The sequence below is a fragment of the Pelobates fuscus genome, chromosome 4 (genome assembly GCF_036172605.1).
Source record: "Pelobates fuscus isolate aPelFus1 chromosome 4, aPelFus1.pri, whole genome shotgun sequence".
Lineage (NCBI taxonomy): Eukaryota > Metazoa > Chordata > Amphibia > Anura > Pelobatidae > Pelobates > Pelobates fuscus.
In genome coordinates this window covers 339,198,067-339,213,019 of record NC_086320.1, presented here as the reverse complement: position 1 = coordinate 339,213,019, position 14,953 = coordinate 339,198,067, and positions in this window count along the sequence as shown.

Genomic DNA, 14,953 nt, shown 5'->3' with positions numbered 1-14,953 from the left:
TGTGTCATACTGGTCTTTGGTGACAGTTGGCAAGATGGTCTCCTCCCACCACCCTAGGTATAGGTTGGCGTAGCTGGGAGCACACGCCGTCCCCATAGCAGTCCCCTTAAGTTGCAGATAATGTTGGCCATTAAAGACAAAGAAATTGTGCATTAATACAAATTCCAGTAGTTTTATAATGAAATCACTTTGTGCCGATGTAAACCCTGGCGTTTTCTTTAGGAAGTAGGACGTGGCTGAAATGCCAATGTTGTGTGGAATATTGTTGTATAGGGCTACCACGTCCAGGCTACCCAACATACAGTAAGGGGGGACTTCTAGATCCTCGAGTAGTAACAGTGTTTGTTTGGTGTCTTTCAGGTGTGATTTTAGTGTGACAACCAAGGGATGTAGTAGTTTTTCTAGGAATTGGCTACTTCTCTCAGTAAGAGAGCCATTGCCAGAAATGATTGGCCTACCAGGAGGATTATTCGGGTTCTTGTGGATCTTGGGGAGACAGTAGAAGGTGGCGATTGTTGGAGTCATATTAGGGATAATGAATCTGTATTCATCCTTACTGATGATGCCATCCGATTCTGCTATATCCAAGATGTTTTTAAGTTCAGTCAAATATTCTGTGGTAGGGTCATGTGGAAGATGGCTGTAGTGCTGTGTATCCTGAAGATGTTCCATGCAAATCTTTATGTATCTACTCTTGTCTAGCAGGACGATATTTCCACCCTTGTCAGAGGCCTTGATGACCAGATTTGAATCGTGACTTAGTTCGAACAGGGCTCTTCTCTCTGCTATAGTGAGGTTATCATCCTGTCTGGTGGGGGTCTGTAAGGATTCTATTTCGTTGGTGGTCATTTTGATGAAGAGATCGACGCTGGACACTTCCTTAAGGTTGGGGATGAACCAACTTTCAGGTTTTAGACTAGTGAGTGGTTGGATAGGATCCTGCTCATCTAGTAAAGATAGGAGTGTTTGGTAGTGTTGGTAGTCAGTGTTAGAGAGGCCAGCCTCTTTGGCTAGTTTTTGGTTTTTTCTTTTGTGGACTACATTTAGGGCCAGTTTCCTGCCAAACAGATTGGTATCTTTAACCCAGTCAATTTTTTTTGAGGTTGGTGTGGGTACAAAAGATAGACCTTTGTTGAGGAGTGAAAGGTGGTGTTTTTCAAGTTTGAAAGTTGATAAGTTAATTACTTGATTATCATCATTCACTCTTGGGTCACATTGGTTCTTTTGTCCGATTTGTACCCCCATTTTTTCCGGTCCCTTAGCCTGCCCCCTAGTGGAAGGGGCCAATCGTCCTCTAAAAAAGGAAGTGAGGGTGGTTTTGTCGCCCTGTCTATTTGGTTGGTGGAATCTTGGTTCTCTGCTCTATGATTCCCTGGAAAAGTTACTACTCTCGTGGGCTTTTTTAGAATGCTTCTGCCTCTATTCTGATTAGAGTAGTCTCTGTTCCTTTGGTTACTGTTAGATCTGGATGAGCCTGAATCAGAATCAGTCCAGTCAGTATTGCCAGATGTGGAGCTGTTTCTACTGAAGGACCCTGTGGGTTTTAAAATTCGCCTGCCTATTGAAGTCTATGGCGGTTCGCCGTGTTTGCCCGTTCGCGAACATTTGCGGAAGTTCGCGTTCGCCGTTCGTGAACGGAAAATTTTATGTTTGCGACATCACTAGTAAATAGTGATGTTCTGTAGATATGGAAATGGTTTTATTGCAGGGTTAACACATGTCTAGTGGATATCTTCCTGTTAGTCTCTAGAGGTGTTTCTGCTGCAATAACTCAGTTTGGCTCAGTTGTTCAATGAAATTCTTCTCATAGAGGGCATTTAATGGGCGCATGTGCATGCACAGTATCCTCCCAAACCTTCCCTGTAGGGAAAGCATGGGATTGGGTGAGATCATCAAAATTGATGATCTCACTCAAGGAGATGGTGGGCAGTGGCAAGACCAGTGTGACATGGCATATAATATGCTTATAAAAAAAAATCATAACATTTTAATTTTATATAATTCATTAGTTTATATATCACACATGGCTTTTTAATAGGATTTCATTATTGTTTTTTTATACAGGGTATTCCAGAGTGGAATTTACCTATTGTTTTTTAAAGTAAGGTATAGACAATACAAAAATAAATTAACACAATTAATCTATAACATTGAAGTTGCTGTTTAGTGGATAGGTGAGTGCGCTGGATTTTGTGTATTGTATAATTTGACCCCCAGCAGCACCCCATTTATGCATGTTCAGGTGAGTGCAGCCTCCCCCCCGGTCTTATATATATATTTGGGAGTCAGGCCAACTCCTTGGTTTTGCACCCCTCATCCCAGGGCCCTATTTAGCCTTGTACTGCAGAGAGCCCCAGATGGGATTTTTTCCCCAAGTAAGTGGGTTAATCTCATAAGAGCAGACATTAGGCTGTTAGAGTAGGACCTGCCAAAGGTGGGGAACATTGACGTTGTGGCAGGTTTATGCAATGTATGATCATATAATGTAACTAAACCCCCATTATTTTTGCCTAAATTAGGTGTTTAAAAAAAAAAAACTAATACAATCTGTCAACATTGAAGTTGCTGTTTACTGGATAGGTGAGTGCGCTGGATTTTGTACAATATATATATATATACAGAAAAATGAAAAATCAAAATGCACTCACAGGTCTTCTTAAGTGGAACACTTAGTGCTTTATTGTTTCAAAACTGGTGTACAGAAATCAATCGACGTTTCGACCCTGCCGGGTCTTTTTCAAGATCCTTGTACACTTGTACATATATATATATATATATATATATATATATATATATATATATGTATATATGTATATATATATATATATATATATATATATATATATATATATATTATACATACATGGCTTATCGGGAGTCTATATTCTAGCACTGCAAAGGATTAAAGTATATGGGGTAAGATTTACATAGTTATCTGTGGACAGCCTCAGTTCTACCCAGAATAGATGTTTCTGGACCTTACTTCTGAAATCCTCAAGATTCAATACAACTCCTAGAAATCATTGATGCGTGACCTGAATATTGCAGGTAAGGAAGAAGAGGCTGATCGAATTGCTCTACACAGGTACAATAGGTCATTTAGATTGTTAGTTGGACAGAGGAGGGGTTGTGAGATGCAAAATGCTGCAAATATTCAAAATTGGGCATGGAAATATTCACTACTTATTTAGGTTGAAAGTTAAAAAAATGCATAAATGTGTTGGTGAATGAAGTGTCCCTTTAATCTTCACATTTAGAACATGAATGTATGCTGATAACGTTCTTTTTTATATTTACTACTCTGATGAAATGTGCAATTTGTCTATGTATCATTTTCAACTTAGGCAATGTCAACAGACAATTAATTTCTTTAAAAGTATTCATAAAATAAAATTTGGGCTACATTTGGTTTTACTGACCTCAAAACTTCCAGCATGAGCATTTCCAAATTTGGAAGCAGATTTAGTTTTGTCTAGATAATTTTTTCCATGTGTTCAATATATAAAATAACTGTATTTTTTTCAGATAACATCAAGGCAAATTTTGCAAGCTGGCTATATAGGAAAACTTGGAATAAAAGCACAATAAATGTGGCAATATGAAGAATACATTGATCAGATACTGTTAGAATTATTTGCAAAAGTGAGAATTAAAGTGATTTAAAATCAGAGTAGCTGAACTGAAAGCCTAACTGACTTAGAACATTTTCACAGTTGTTTTTTTGGCCTTAAAATTAAAAGTTACTTTGAACTCACTTTGAATTCTCAGTTTAATAACCTTTGCACCTTTTTCAATTAGTAGCATTACAGACACATATAACTATGCTTCCTTTGTTTTAATAGGTGCCCAAATTGTACAGCTTATTCAAGGTGTGGTCTTACCATTGATTTAAAGTTGCAAAATTATATTTTCATCCCGAAAATTAATGTCCCTTAGCAACTGCTGATTTGTTGCCTAGTTTGTTGTTCATGATAATTCCCAAATCCTTCTCATGTGTTGTTTTCCCTAATTCATTTAGGGTGTAAGTTACTTGTGCATTCTTTAATCCAAAGTGTAGAACTTTGCATTTATCTTTGTTAAACTTCATCTACCATTTGATTTCCCAGTGCCTTTAGCTGTCTAAATCCCTCTGCAATTAAACATTATCCTGCTCACATTGTATTACCTTACCTAGTTTTATGTCATCTGCAAACACTAAAACATTACTTTTTATGCCTATTTCCCCTCAAGGGACCCCACTTAGCACTTTTGTCCAGCTTAAAATTTTACCATTTATCCCAACTCTCTGTACTCTATCTTTAAAACAATGCCTTACTAGAGAAAAATAATTCCCATCAAGGCCAATATCCTTTAATTTGAACACTAACCTATTGTGTGGGACTGTATAGCACGCCTTGGTAAAATTCAAGATGATGGCGCAAGGTAAATTCGGTAAGTTGCTAAGTGGCAAAAAATCAGGGGTTTCAGCCCAAGAATAAATATTATGGCCTCTCAACCATATGTTGACTTTATTCTTTAATAACTCTGTACTAAACTTTTTGTCCAACCCTACAACTTACCATGTTGTGTGAATTACATTGTCACCAAACCTTTCAATACATTCAAAGTATTATACACACTTATATTTATAAACTCCAAACCTAGTGTATTACCCCCACACCATATTTTATTCAGAAGTCACCATGTTGCATCAATGCCTCATCTGTTGTAATAATCATACACCTGCAAAACACCCAACATTTAAAATGGGAAAAGAGGGAGACGTTTTAATTTTAGGGGTGTGAGTGGGGGTGTAGCCAGTGGTGGGGCTCATCTGAGACATTTTACGTGACATAGTAATAATAAATGAGCAATGTATCATATCTACATGGAATGCTTTCTATGTAATTTAAAGACACATTACTGTGAGTTTTATTTCTGTGAAGCTCTGTTATACTCTCAGACACACTAACAATATTGAGCTCCTAGAAAAGCCGAACAGTAGGATAAAAAAAAGAGGGAGGTATGCAACAGCAGGTTATTTCTAAATTAACTTATTTTATTCTACTACTGTTTTCACAATGGGAATTGAAAACCGTTAGGCGAGATTCAGAATTCTCACAAACAAACGGATCCCGGATTCATTTTTGTATTCATGACACAACTGAATGGCCATGCCATTATTTGTTGTGACCCACAATATTTAATTCCAGCAATTCCAGAATCAGTAAATAACCATGACTGCATATACCCCGTTGAAGACTGTCACTTCTGGTGTTTTAAGATTTAATATTGGATTTTTAGTCTTGATATGGGATAATAGAAAACACACATTTATATTCTGAAATATTGTTCACTGTTTTTGTAGATCTGAAACAGCAATTCTTTATAAAGTAAAAATCTGCTCCATTTTATCGTGAAATCTTGCCTACCATTTGATTTAGAGAGAAAAGAACATAAACATAAAGCCCTTATCCAGGCATTTTTTGCTCAGTAAATGTTATACACTCTGCTGTATCAGGTAGCACGACAAAGAAGATGACATTGTTTTCAACAAAGGCTCGATGTGCCTGCATTTACTAAAAAGCTGAGGAGTTGTTTCATCATGCTTAGCACAACTGCTTTCTAACTATATATATATATTTTTTTTTTTTGCAAGACAGATCACTTTTGTTGCATTACATAGATACTTGCTTTGCCCTTACTATCGTAAACCATGCAATAAAAATACCTTTGATGTATGCTAGAGTGCTACCTTGTTGAATTATTTAACCAGATACTCCGAGAATGCACGTACTTAGCATAAAAATAAGGAGCAAAAAGAATTGTCTTTTTTTGAGTGACCTGCCAAAAAGGTAATGTTTTACTTATGATCTCTCACCTAACTGATTAGCTCAGTTCCTTGTCAACTTGAAATTGGGACTTCATATATTCACATACTAATAAAATAGTTGTTTATATTTTATCTTTAGGAAAGGTGTATTCATTTAGAGGTCTCTTGATGGACATTTCCACATAACCCAATGTTTTCTACATCCATTGTCTTTCATTTTGTCTTATACCTAGTTTTCCAAAGTTGTATTTTCATGTACTTTGAATAGAAATGTGTCACTTTCAGGCAACTGGTTCTTCCATATCCTTTGATATCTCTATTATTCAAATGCAAATGATTTAATCCAAAATTCTCAAAACCTAAACCACAAATAATCACCAACCATGCCTAGCCTGCCACCCCGTGCTATCCCAATTAGGATGTGTTCTCATTAACAAAAATTGTATTTTGACATTTTCAACCATGTTAGTCCACCCATGTCAGCTGATATTCCAGTAATGCAGAGGCAATTAAGAAAAACATCAGGGTATTACAGAATATATTGTAATTGCTGATATATTAAACCTAATCAGGCTAAATATAACTGTTTATTTTATCGTTACAGTCTACTACTACTTTCTTTCAGGTATGCAGATAAAGTTTTCTTTTTATGAAAAATTGGGCTGTGCTGCAATGCGTTTCTTTAACGCAAAGCCTTAAAAACTCTTTGGCAATAACATCAATAAATATGTCAATATAGGGGAATTCTGTAATTTTTAGTGTGAGCTTAATTTGAGGTGGAGACTATCGAATCAGTTTGTGGAGGGTAATTTAATTTTACTATGATAGTCAATGGAAGCCAAGCAGTTAACTAAGTAGCCCATGGTAATTAGTACCTTTACTAGTGTGGATGTGTCAGGGCGGCAGTCCGAAGACTGGGACCCCTCTGTCTGATGTAGATGATGAGCGGAGTCTTCAGCGTGGAAGTGGATAAGTAGGGCCTGGTGCAGGGTAACTGCATGCCCCCCTGGTGTTGAGCACCAGCGTTTGTGCGGCCACTTACCAAGGCCCTGAGGCAGCTTATACGGAAGCCAGAGCAGATGAATGCTGAGATGTATCCAGTACTAGAAACAAGGTAAGACTAGAATAGACACCAAACAAGAAAAACAAGACAATACTAGTAGAACCCAGAACCAGAGAAGGATAGAAAGCAGAACCCAGAACAAGTACACAATACATAGGGGAAACAATAACAGAACAGGGGCAGGACAGGACAGGACTGTACATGGACCAGGAATACAAAATAAAACAAGACAAGCGATATAAGGCAAAACAAGAGGAGACATAACTAAGTACTTTATATGTAAAACATTGGAGATTTAGACATACATAAATGGCCAAGATGTATGCAGCCCACCACTGTGCCAAAGTACCCCAAGTATGGTGGGTCCTAACTGCTTAGATATGCATGACTAAATAAACAATAATTAAACATACACAGCACTTACCTGCAAGAAAGGGGCAGAGTACATGGAACAACTGCCTGCAGGAACCAACTACAACAAAAGGATTAATGGAAAAGGAAAGGGTGTGGCAACATAAAACAACATATAAAGGAATCCAGGAGACTGGGAATTTCAGGAACGGAATAAAGAAATGAACCCAGAAAACACAGTACAAAGAAAACCAGACACAGAATAGAAAATCAGAAAAAACAAGAAAAACTAAACAAGAAATGTAAAAAGAGTACTGGATACCAGAAGCCAAAGTCAGACCTCTGAACAGGACAGAGCAGGTCCTGACAGGTTGCAAGTGAGTGGCATCGAATCTCCCAAGAAATGCCATATTATCCAACTTCCAAAACAACAAAACAAACAAAACAAGGAATTAAAAAGTTGTCTTATGATTTAGAGTTTGTGTAGCACCAAAACAAAAAAAAAAGTGCCAATAAATGTTGATTTTATTCACAAATGAGCAGTGATCAATAGAGGAAAACATGAGGAACATTAAAAGAAATCTATATTTATATAAGAAATATAACTATAAACTATACAAATATTGTTTCTTTTACTCCTCTTACTTTTTTCACTCTGTTAGTATCTTTTTCTCAGTTGTTCTGTGAATCAATTGGCTAAAACTGGGGTATCAGTGCACTGGTAATTATATACACATATTCTATATTTTGCAATCCAATAATAGTCGCATTATGGCACCATTTTGGTTCATCAAAATTGGTTTCCAATGACTCATGGATGAAATTTGTCCATACTGAAATGCCACATGGCATGAAACGGACTTGGTTTTTTTTTTTGTAAAAAACAAATTTTTTCGCTGTGCACAAGTTTCATTTACACTGCTGTAATGGGGTAATTAGTGTATTATTTTAATTAAACATATAGATATTGGAACGTATATAAGTATATGAATCCATGTCATAAATATAAAAAAATAATAAATACAGTGCCAAATCTAAAAAAAATGCATTAATACAAAACACAGGATAATTGTAGTGCTTGGAAATACACAGCATGAGTATATTTGAAAAATAATTCATATAAACAAAAATAATGAACATGTATATTTTTTTATTTTATCCTGGTAAACATTTTATGTGGGTTTTTTTCTTGAGGATAATCAGCAAGGCTTCCAGTAATGTCAAGTCTTTCTGAATTGAGCGTTTTATCAGATTACTTAAATGTCAACGACAAATGGGATTAAATTTGTTAAAATACTGGCATCAAACCATGATATTTATATTTATAAACGTATGTTACTGTAAAAGTCATATATTTTAGAATAGCAAATATAGACAGTCTTAAATAATTAAATAAGGCTTTCGTTATTTGAAACAGTTTTAATTTAAATGTATATACCGTATATACTCGAGTATAAGACGAGTTTTTCAGCACATTTTTTGTGCTGAAAAAAACCCACTCGTCTTATACTCGAGTCAGTTGTCTGTATTATGGCAATTTACATTGCCATAATACAGACAAGGACCGGGGGCTGTCAGGAAGCTGTAACTTACCTTCACAGCAGCTCCTGTCAGCTCCCTTCTCTCTTCTCCGGTGCGTGCAGCTCCCAGGTCAGCTCCCTCTGCAACTCTCGCGAGAGCCGTGTTACCGTGGCAACCGTGGTTACCGTGGCAACGCTCCGCGCGGCCGCGAGAGTTGCAGAGGGAGCTGACCTGGGAGCTGCACGCACCGGAGAAGAGAGAAGGGAGCTGACAGGAGCTGCTGTGAAGGTATGTAACAGCTTCCTGACAGCCCCCTCCTACAGCCCATCCACTGGACCACCAGGGAGTGAGAGCCCCCCTCCCTGGCCAGCTAACAAGCAGGGAGGGGGGACGAAAAAATAAAAATATTAATAATAAAACAAATAATAATAATAATAAAAAATATTAAAATAATAACAAAAAAATAATACAATTAATAATAAAAGAAAAAAAAAGTTACCTAAAAAAAATAATAACATTAAAAAAACATTAAAATAATAATTAATTAATAAAATGCCCACCCCCCACCAATGCTCTGCACTCACACACACACACTGCACACACACACACACTGCACACACACACACTGCATTCATACACACACTGCACTGCATTCATTCTAAACACACTGCATTCATACACACTGCACTCATACATACACACTGCACTCATACATACACACTGTACTCATACATACACACTGCACTGCACTCATATACACACACTGCACTGCACTCATATACACACACTGCACTGCATTCATTATACACACACTGCATACACACTGCACTCATACACACACACTGCACTCATACACACACTGCATACACACTGCACTCATACACACACTGCACTGCATTCATTATATACACACTGCATTCATACACACACTGCATTCATACACACACTGCACTCACACACACTGCACTCACACACACTGCACTCACACACACTGCACACACACTGCACTCACACACACACTGCACTAACACACACACACTGCACTCATACACACACACTGCATTCATTATACACACACTGCACTCATACACACACACTGCACTCATACACACACACTGCACTCATACACACACTGCACTCATACACACACACTGCACTCCATTCATTATATACACACTGCACTCATACACACACTGCATACACACACACACACTGCATACACACACACTGCATTCATATTATACACACACTGTAAATAAATATTCAGTTAATATAATTTTTTTAGGATCTAATTTTATTTAGAAATGTACCAGTAGCTGCTGCATTTCCCACCCTAGTCTTATACTCGAGTCAATAAGTTTTCCCAGTTTTTTGGGGTAAAATTAGGGGCCTCGGCTTATATTCGGGTCGGCTTATACTCGAGTATATACGGTAATTATTGGATACAATTAAAATATAGCTCATGATTTCATTCCGAAAGGGAAGCAATCTACAGTTTTTCTATTGGTGTATACATTGTGTAAATATAGCAAGCCCTAAGTGGAACAGATATTTTGAGGTATATTTATCAGTGTTCTGTTCTAAAAACTGATGCAAAAATGTAAAAGGAAAGAAATCATCGATGGAATCCTTAGCTGTTTTCTGTGTCATTTGCCTCACTTTTAGTAAATTACACCACTTTTTAAAACAGAAAACACTCATTAACACCCCTTTATCTACACTAAGTATAATCCGTATAAACCATCATGGCAAAAAGCCAGAAAACAAGGGCGTTATATTGTACTCAAGTTATATGTTACTAATTCTACCATAATTATAAAGGAATAGTCAATGTACTTTATAATATACAATTCACTAATCTAGTCAACTTTGAAGAATTGCTAAGTTTAGACAAAAATAGCCAAACAGGAAATATCCTTCCTCTTATCTATCTAGTTAACTTCCAAAAATTCCTGGTATAGTAAAAAAACAACAACAACAAAAAAACCAACGCATTTGTCTTATTTTCTCTCAGTCTAGAAAGGCATGGGAGCAAGTTCATTTGTGATCCCAGTGTGCATGCACTGATGTACATGTTGGCCTATTTTTTCTAGAATGTTTATCTTTCTGATCCTTAGTAAAGAGAATACCTTACATTATTTACTATAGGAGTCAATTTAATGCTAGTCCGTGTAACACTAAGTGGCCATTCTTTCTCACTACCATTTGCTATAATTTGTTTCTTCTGTAAATAAATACATATATAAATATATTCTCTCATTGCTGTTGGGAGTCAGGTCTTTTCTCTTGAGAATGATGCATTGTGACGTTTATTACATATTATTATGCCAATACTGCTTATTACATACATATTCCTATGCATCAAAAGCAGTATACATTTTAATCTGTTGTTTCTGTTATCTGATCTTGCTGTCTTATACTGTATATATTGTATTGCTTTCTGTGATATACTTATTAATAACTTTTAACAAAAAAAAAAAAGAGAATATAGCGCTTATTTAAATGCAGATGAAACTAAATGAATCACCTGTTTAAATTCTGGTAGGAGTTTTCTCTTTTAAGGGAACAAAATATGCGTTGATATCTATAAAGAATAATAGTTGAACATAGTGTAGATTATACAAAATAGATTATTAAATCCTAGTGTTGAGAAGTATTACACTCACAAACAGGGAGCTGTCGACCCAGCTCTAGTTAAGTATTTAAACCAGAACAGGGAACTTGAAGATACCGTACGGATTTACCCGGTTGATGAAGCCACGTGGTTAGTGGCGAAACGCGTTCCGGATTTGGCACATTGTTGCAATTTTATTTGTTCATTTTAATTCATGTGAATAAATGTATTATCTTTTAAATTTATATCTCGTATCCTGGTTCCCAGCCTTCTATATCCTAAAAGAAGGGAGTGCAGTCCTTAACCGGCATATCGTTCGAAACTTGAGTCATTACTTGATGACTCTAGATTTGTAAGAACCCACTTGGGATTTCCCTTCTTATAACTTTGGGTATTGTACCAGCAATACTGCACAACTGTGTGTATTTCTATTTCCTCACACAGAAAGAAAAGTTACTAATAGGGGTGGATCGCTTAAACAGACCGAAAAGTGATTTCAACTAGAGCTGGGTCGACAGCTCCCTGTTTGTGAGTATAATACTTCTCAATACTAGGATTTAGTAATCTATTTTGTATAATCTACACTATGTTCGACTATTATTTTTTATAGATATCAACGCATATTTCGTTCCCTTAAAAGAGAAAACTCCTACCAGAATTTAAACAGGTGATTCATTTAGTTTCATCTGCATTTAAACAAGCGCTACATTCTCTTTTTTTTTTTGTTATACATTTCTTGTTACGGTGTTATTGTAAGGAAACACTTGAATGTACAGCAGCTAACCTAAATTGATGATATATTGATTTATTGAATTTTGGAATTAATAAGCGCTGGTTTCAAACGATTCTTTTTTGCTATTAATAACTTTTGTCCACTCGCCACTCTGTTCATCCAATGCTACCCTATGAGAAGCACTGAATCTAATACTTGTCATGGGGAAGCACTGGATGCACATACCATCCAACATCAGCATACTTTGCATGCCTACACCAGGCGTCCAAAAGATTCAATAATTGAATTTAGCTGTGTCTGATGTCTCTGGTGGCTGACTGAATGACAGACATTTGTACGCAAGTAAATTGCAAAATATAAACAGTTCTGTTTCTCTAAAAAGGCATTGTTTCACTTGCAAGCTTTCAGGGCAGCATCTATTCCACAACAATGACTTTGTGATTTTGACGCTTACACTGTACCTTTAAGAGTAAGAAATTCTGGTGATTTGCGAACCAACTTGATAAACTTAGACTAAAAAAAAATATAAACATTTTAAAATATATATAAAAAAGATATATTAGACTCTGCTGAAGTTTAGTCAATATGAAACCCCCTGTGCAACAAAATTAGTTCAGCTGGAGAATTTTTCCAACATGGATTTTTTTTAATATATTGGATTTAATCCCAATTTGGAACAAGAATACAATAATTGCATACATATATTATATATTTATAAGAAATATTAGCAATGCAGTATTTAAAGCAACCAGAAAGATTTGGAAACTGTACCTACAGTGCTGTTCCATTTTTCATTCAGCACTTGGAATATAGCATAACATTAATAATAAGTTTTCTTGGCCTCGGGTCGACTTGCTTCAAAGCTGCAGATTTTGTAAGTTAAGTATAAAAATGGTTTGGATAATTTGCTGTTAACTGCGACACACATTTGAAGCTCACTATTCCTCTTCATAATGAACTAGTGCATGTTGATTTTGTTTTCCAGTTTGGAGAATTATATACCAAAGTGTTCTTTATTTTCTTACGCTACCAAGACAGCTGTAATTCAGTAAATTAAATTGTCAAGGTTCCCCAATTAAACGTCTTTGCTTAGTTACTTAGATCACACAGTATCGAGAGAAAAAACAGAAATATTAATTTGCCCCTACCTTTTTCAGTTCGGTTATGTGAATAAGTCCAACGCCCTAGTGTGCAAAATAGAAGTCGAAATGTGTTCCTTGGCACTATTGTCACAATCATTTTAAAGAAATTAATGTGTTAACCCAAAATGCAGAAGAATGGAATTTGTTTCATGCATAGTCTGTGACTTGGCTTTCACTTGAGCAGCAATTTTTAAATCACTGCCATTATGACCTACTCTTAGTAAATAGAATGAGCTATGCACTGTTCACTTAGCAAATTACCAAAGTGCTTATTGTACTTAGACTATCTATTCAAGAGTACTTTAAAAGGTATGTTTTAAATCAAGAGCCAGTTTAGATCTTAACGATACTATAACGGTGCATTCTGTAGCCGCATAATAATATATGATTTTACAGAGTGCTCAGATTATGTTAACAAATTGTTTTAATATGATGTGGCTAATGGGGACAGGGGCACTATAGTGTTACGAATATAGTTTTGTATTCCTAACGTTATAGTGTTCCCTTAAACTAATTTCATGTGCCCTGCTTTAAAGATTCATATGCAGTCATGCAGAGGCTCACCTATAGGTGGATACAATTTTTGGAATGCAACCTAACTGTTCTTTATTAAAGAGGAACTGTCACTACGTAGATTTTTGCCCACGCCAAATGGAGTTAGCTTTAAATCGTGCTATTTTTTTTTTTTTTAAATCTCACTCGTTTTTATTTTGTCTTTTGTTACACAGAAGGGCATGTCATTGAAATGAAATCTACTCCTTATCAAAGGTGCATGAGCTTAAACTGTGATTCTCTATAGATGCCAGAGCAAGAATAAGTGAACACAATCCATCACAGTGCAGCCTGGAGAAATAGGCGCAGCAGAAGTATATTTGTTTTCTTACCTGTGCAACATTATCCACTCTAGTAAATGCTGCAGTAACATTTATTGGGTTTGGGGAACAAGAAAATGTCTCTGCACTCTGTCCCAAGTGTTATGTAGCTGGGTGCAACCAGGCCAGTTCCAGTACCAGGGACCAATTACTCAACAGCAGATAGAAGAAAGGTCCAGGCACTCCAAGGTACAAAAAGGCAAATTTATTGAACCCACTGACACTCACAATGTTTTGACCTATACGGTCTTTGTCAAGATTGACAAAGACCGCATTGACAAAGACTGCATAGGTCGAAACATTGTGAGTGGCAATGGGTTCAATAAATTTGCCTTTTTGTACCTTGGAGTGCCTGGACGTTTCTTCTATCTACTTCCAGAGAAGTTACAGTTGTGCTTAATGAAATATTCTACTACAGTTCTTTGTAATGGTTATGGTATCATGAGTCTTTGGGCACTGTTTGGATTGGCTTGACAAAAACTTGGCTCTCAAAGGTACCTACATCCCATGCCTCTCTGCAGTCACACTGCTTGAATGTAACTTACCCTTCTGCATTAGTGTGGGCAGTAAAGATAGTCTGATAGCGCTAAACTAACCCTCCTCAGAATTCTCAGACTAATTCCATTAAAAAAGGAATGCAAATGTGTACACTAAAATGGTTATAGAATGGGGGGTTGAGCTAGCAATGGACCCTGCAAGACGCATTTCTCATGAGCTCCGATGCTGATAGCTGACAAATTGCCAAATTTAGCCCCAAAAATCAGCGCAAAAAGGCAGATATTTACCCTGGACCTGTGCACAACATCATGGGCCGGAAAACAAAAAAGGCCAAGGCAGATCGGGCA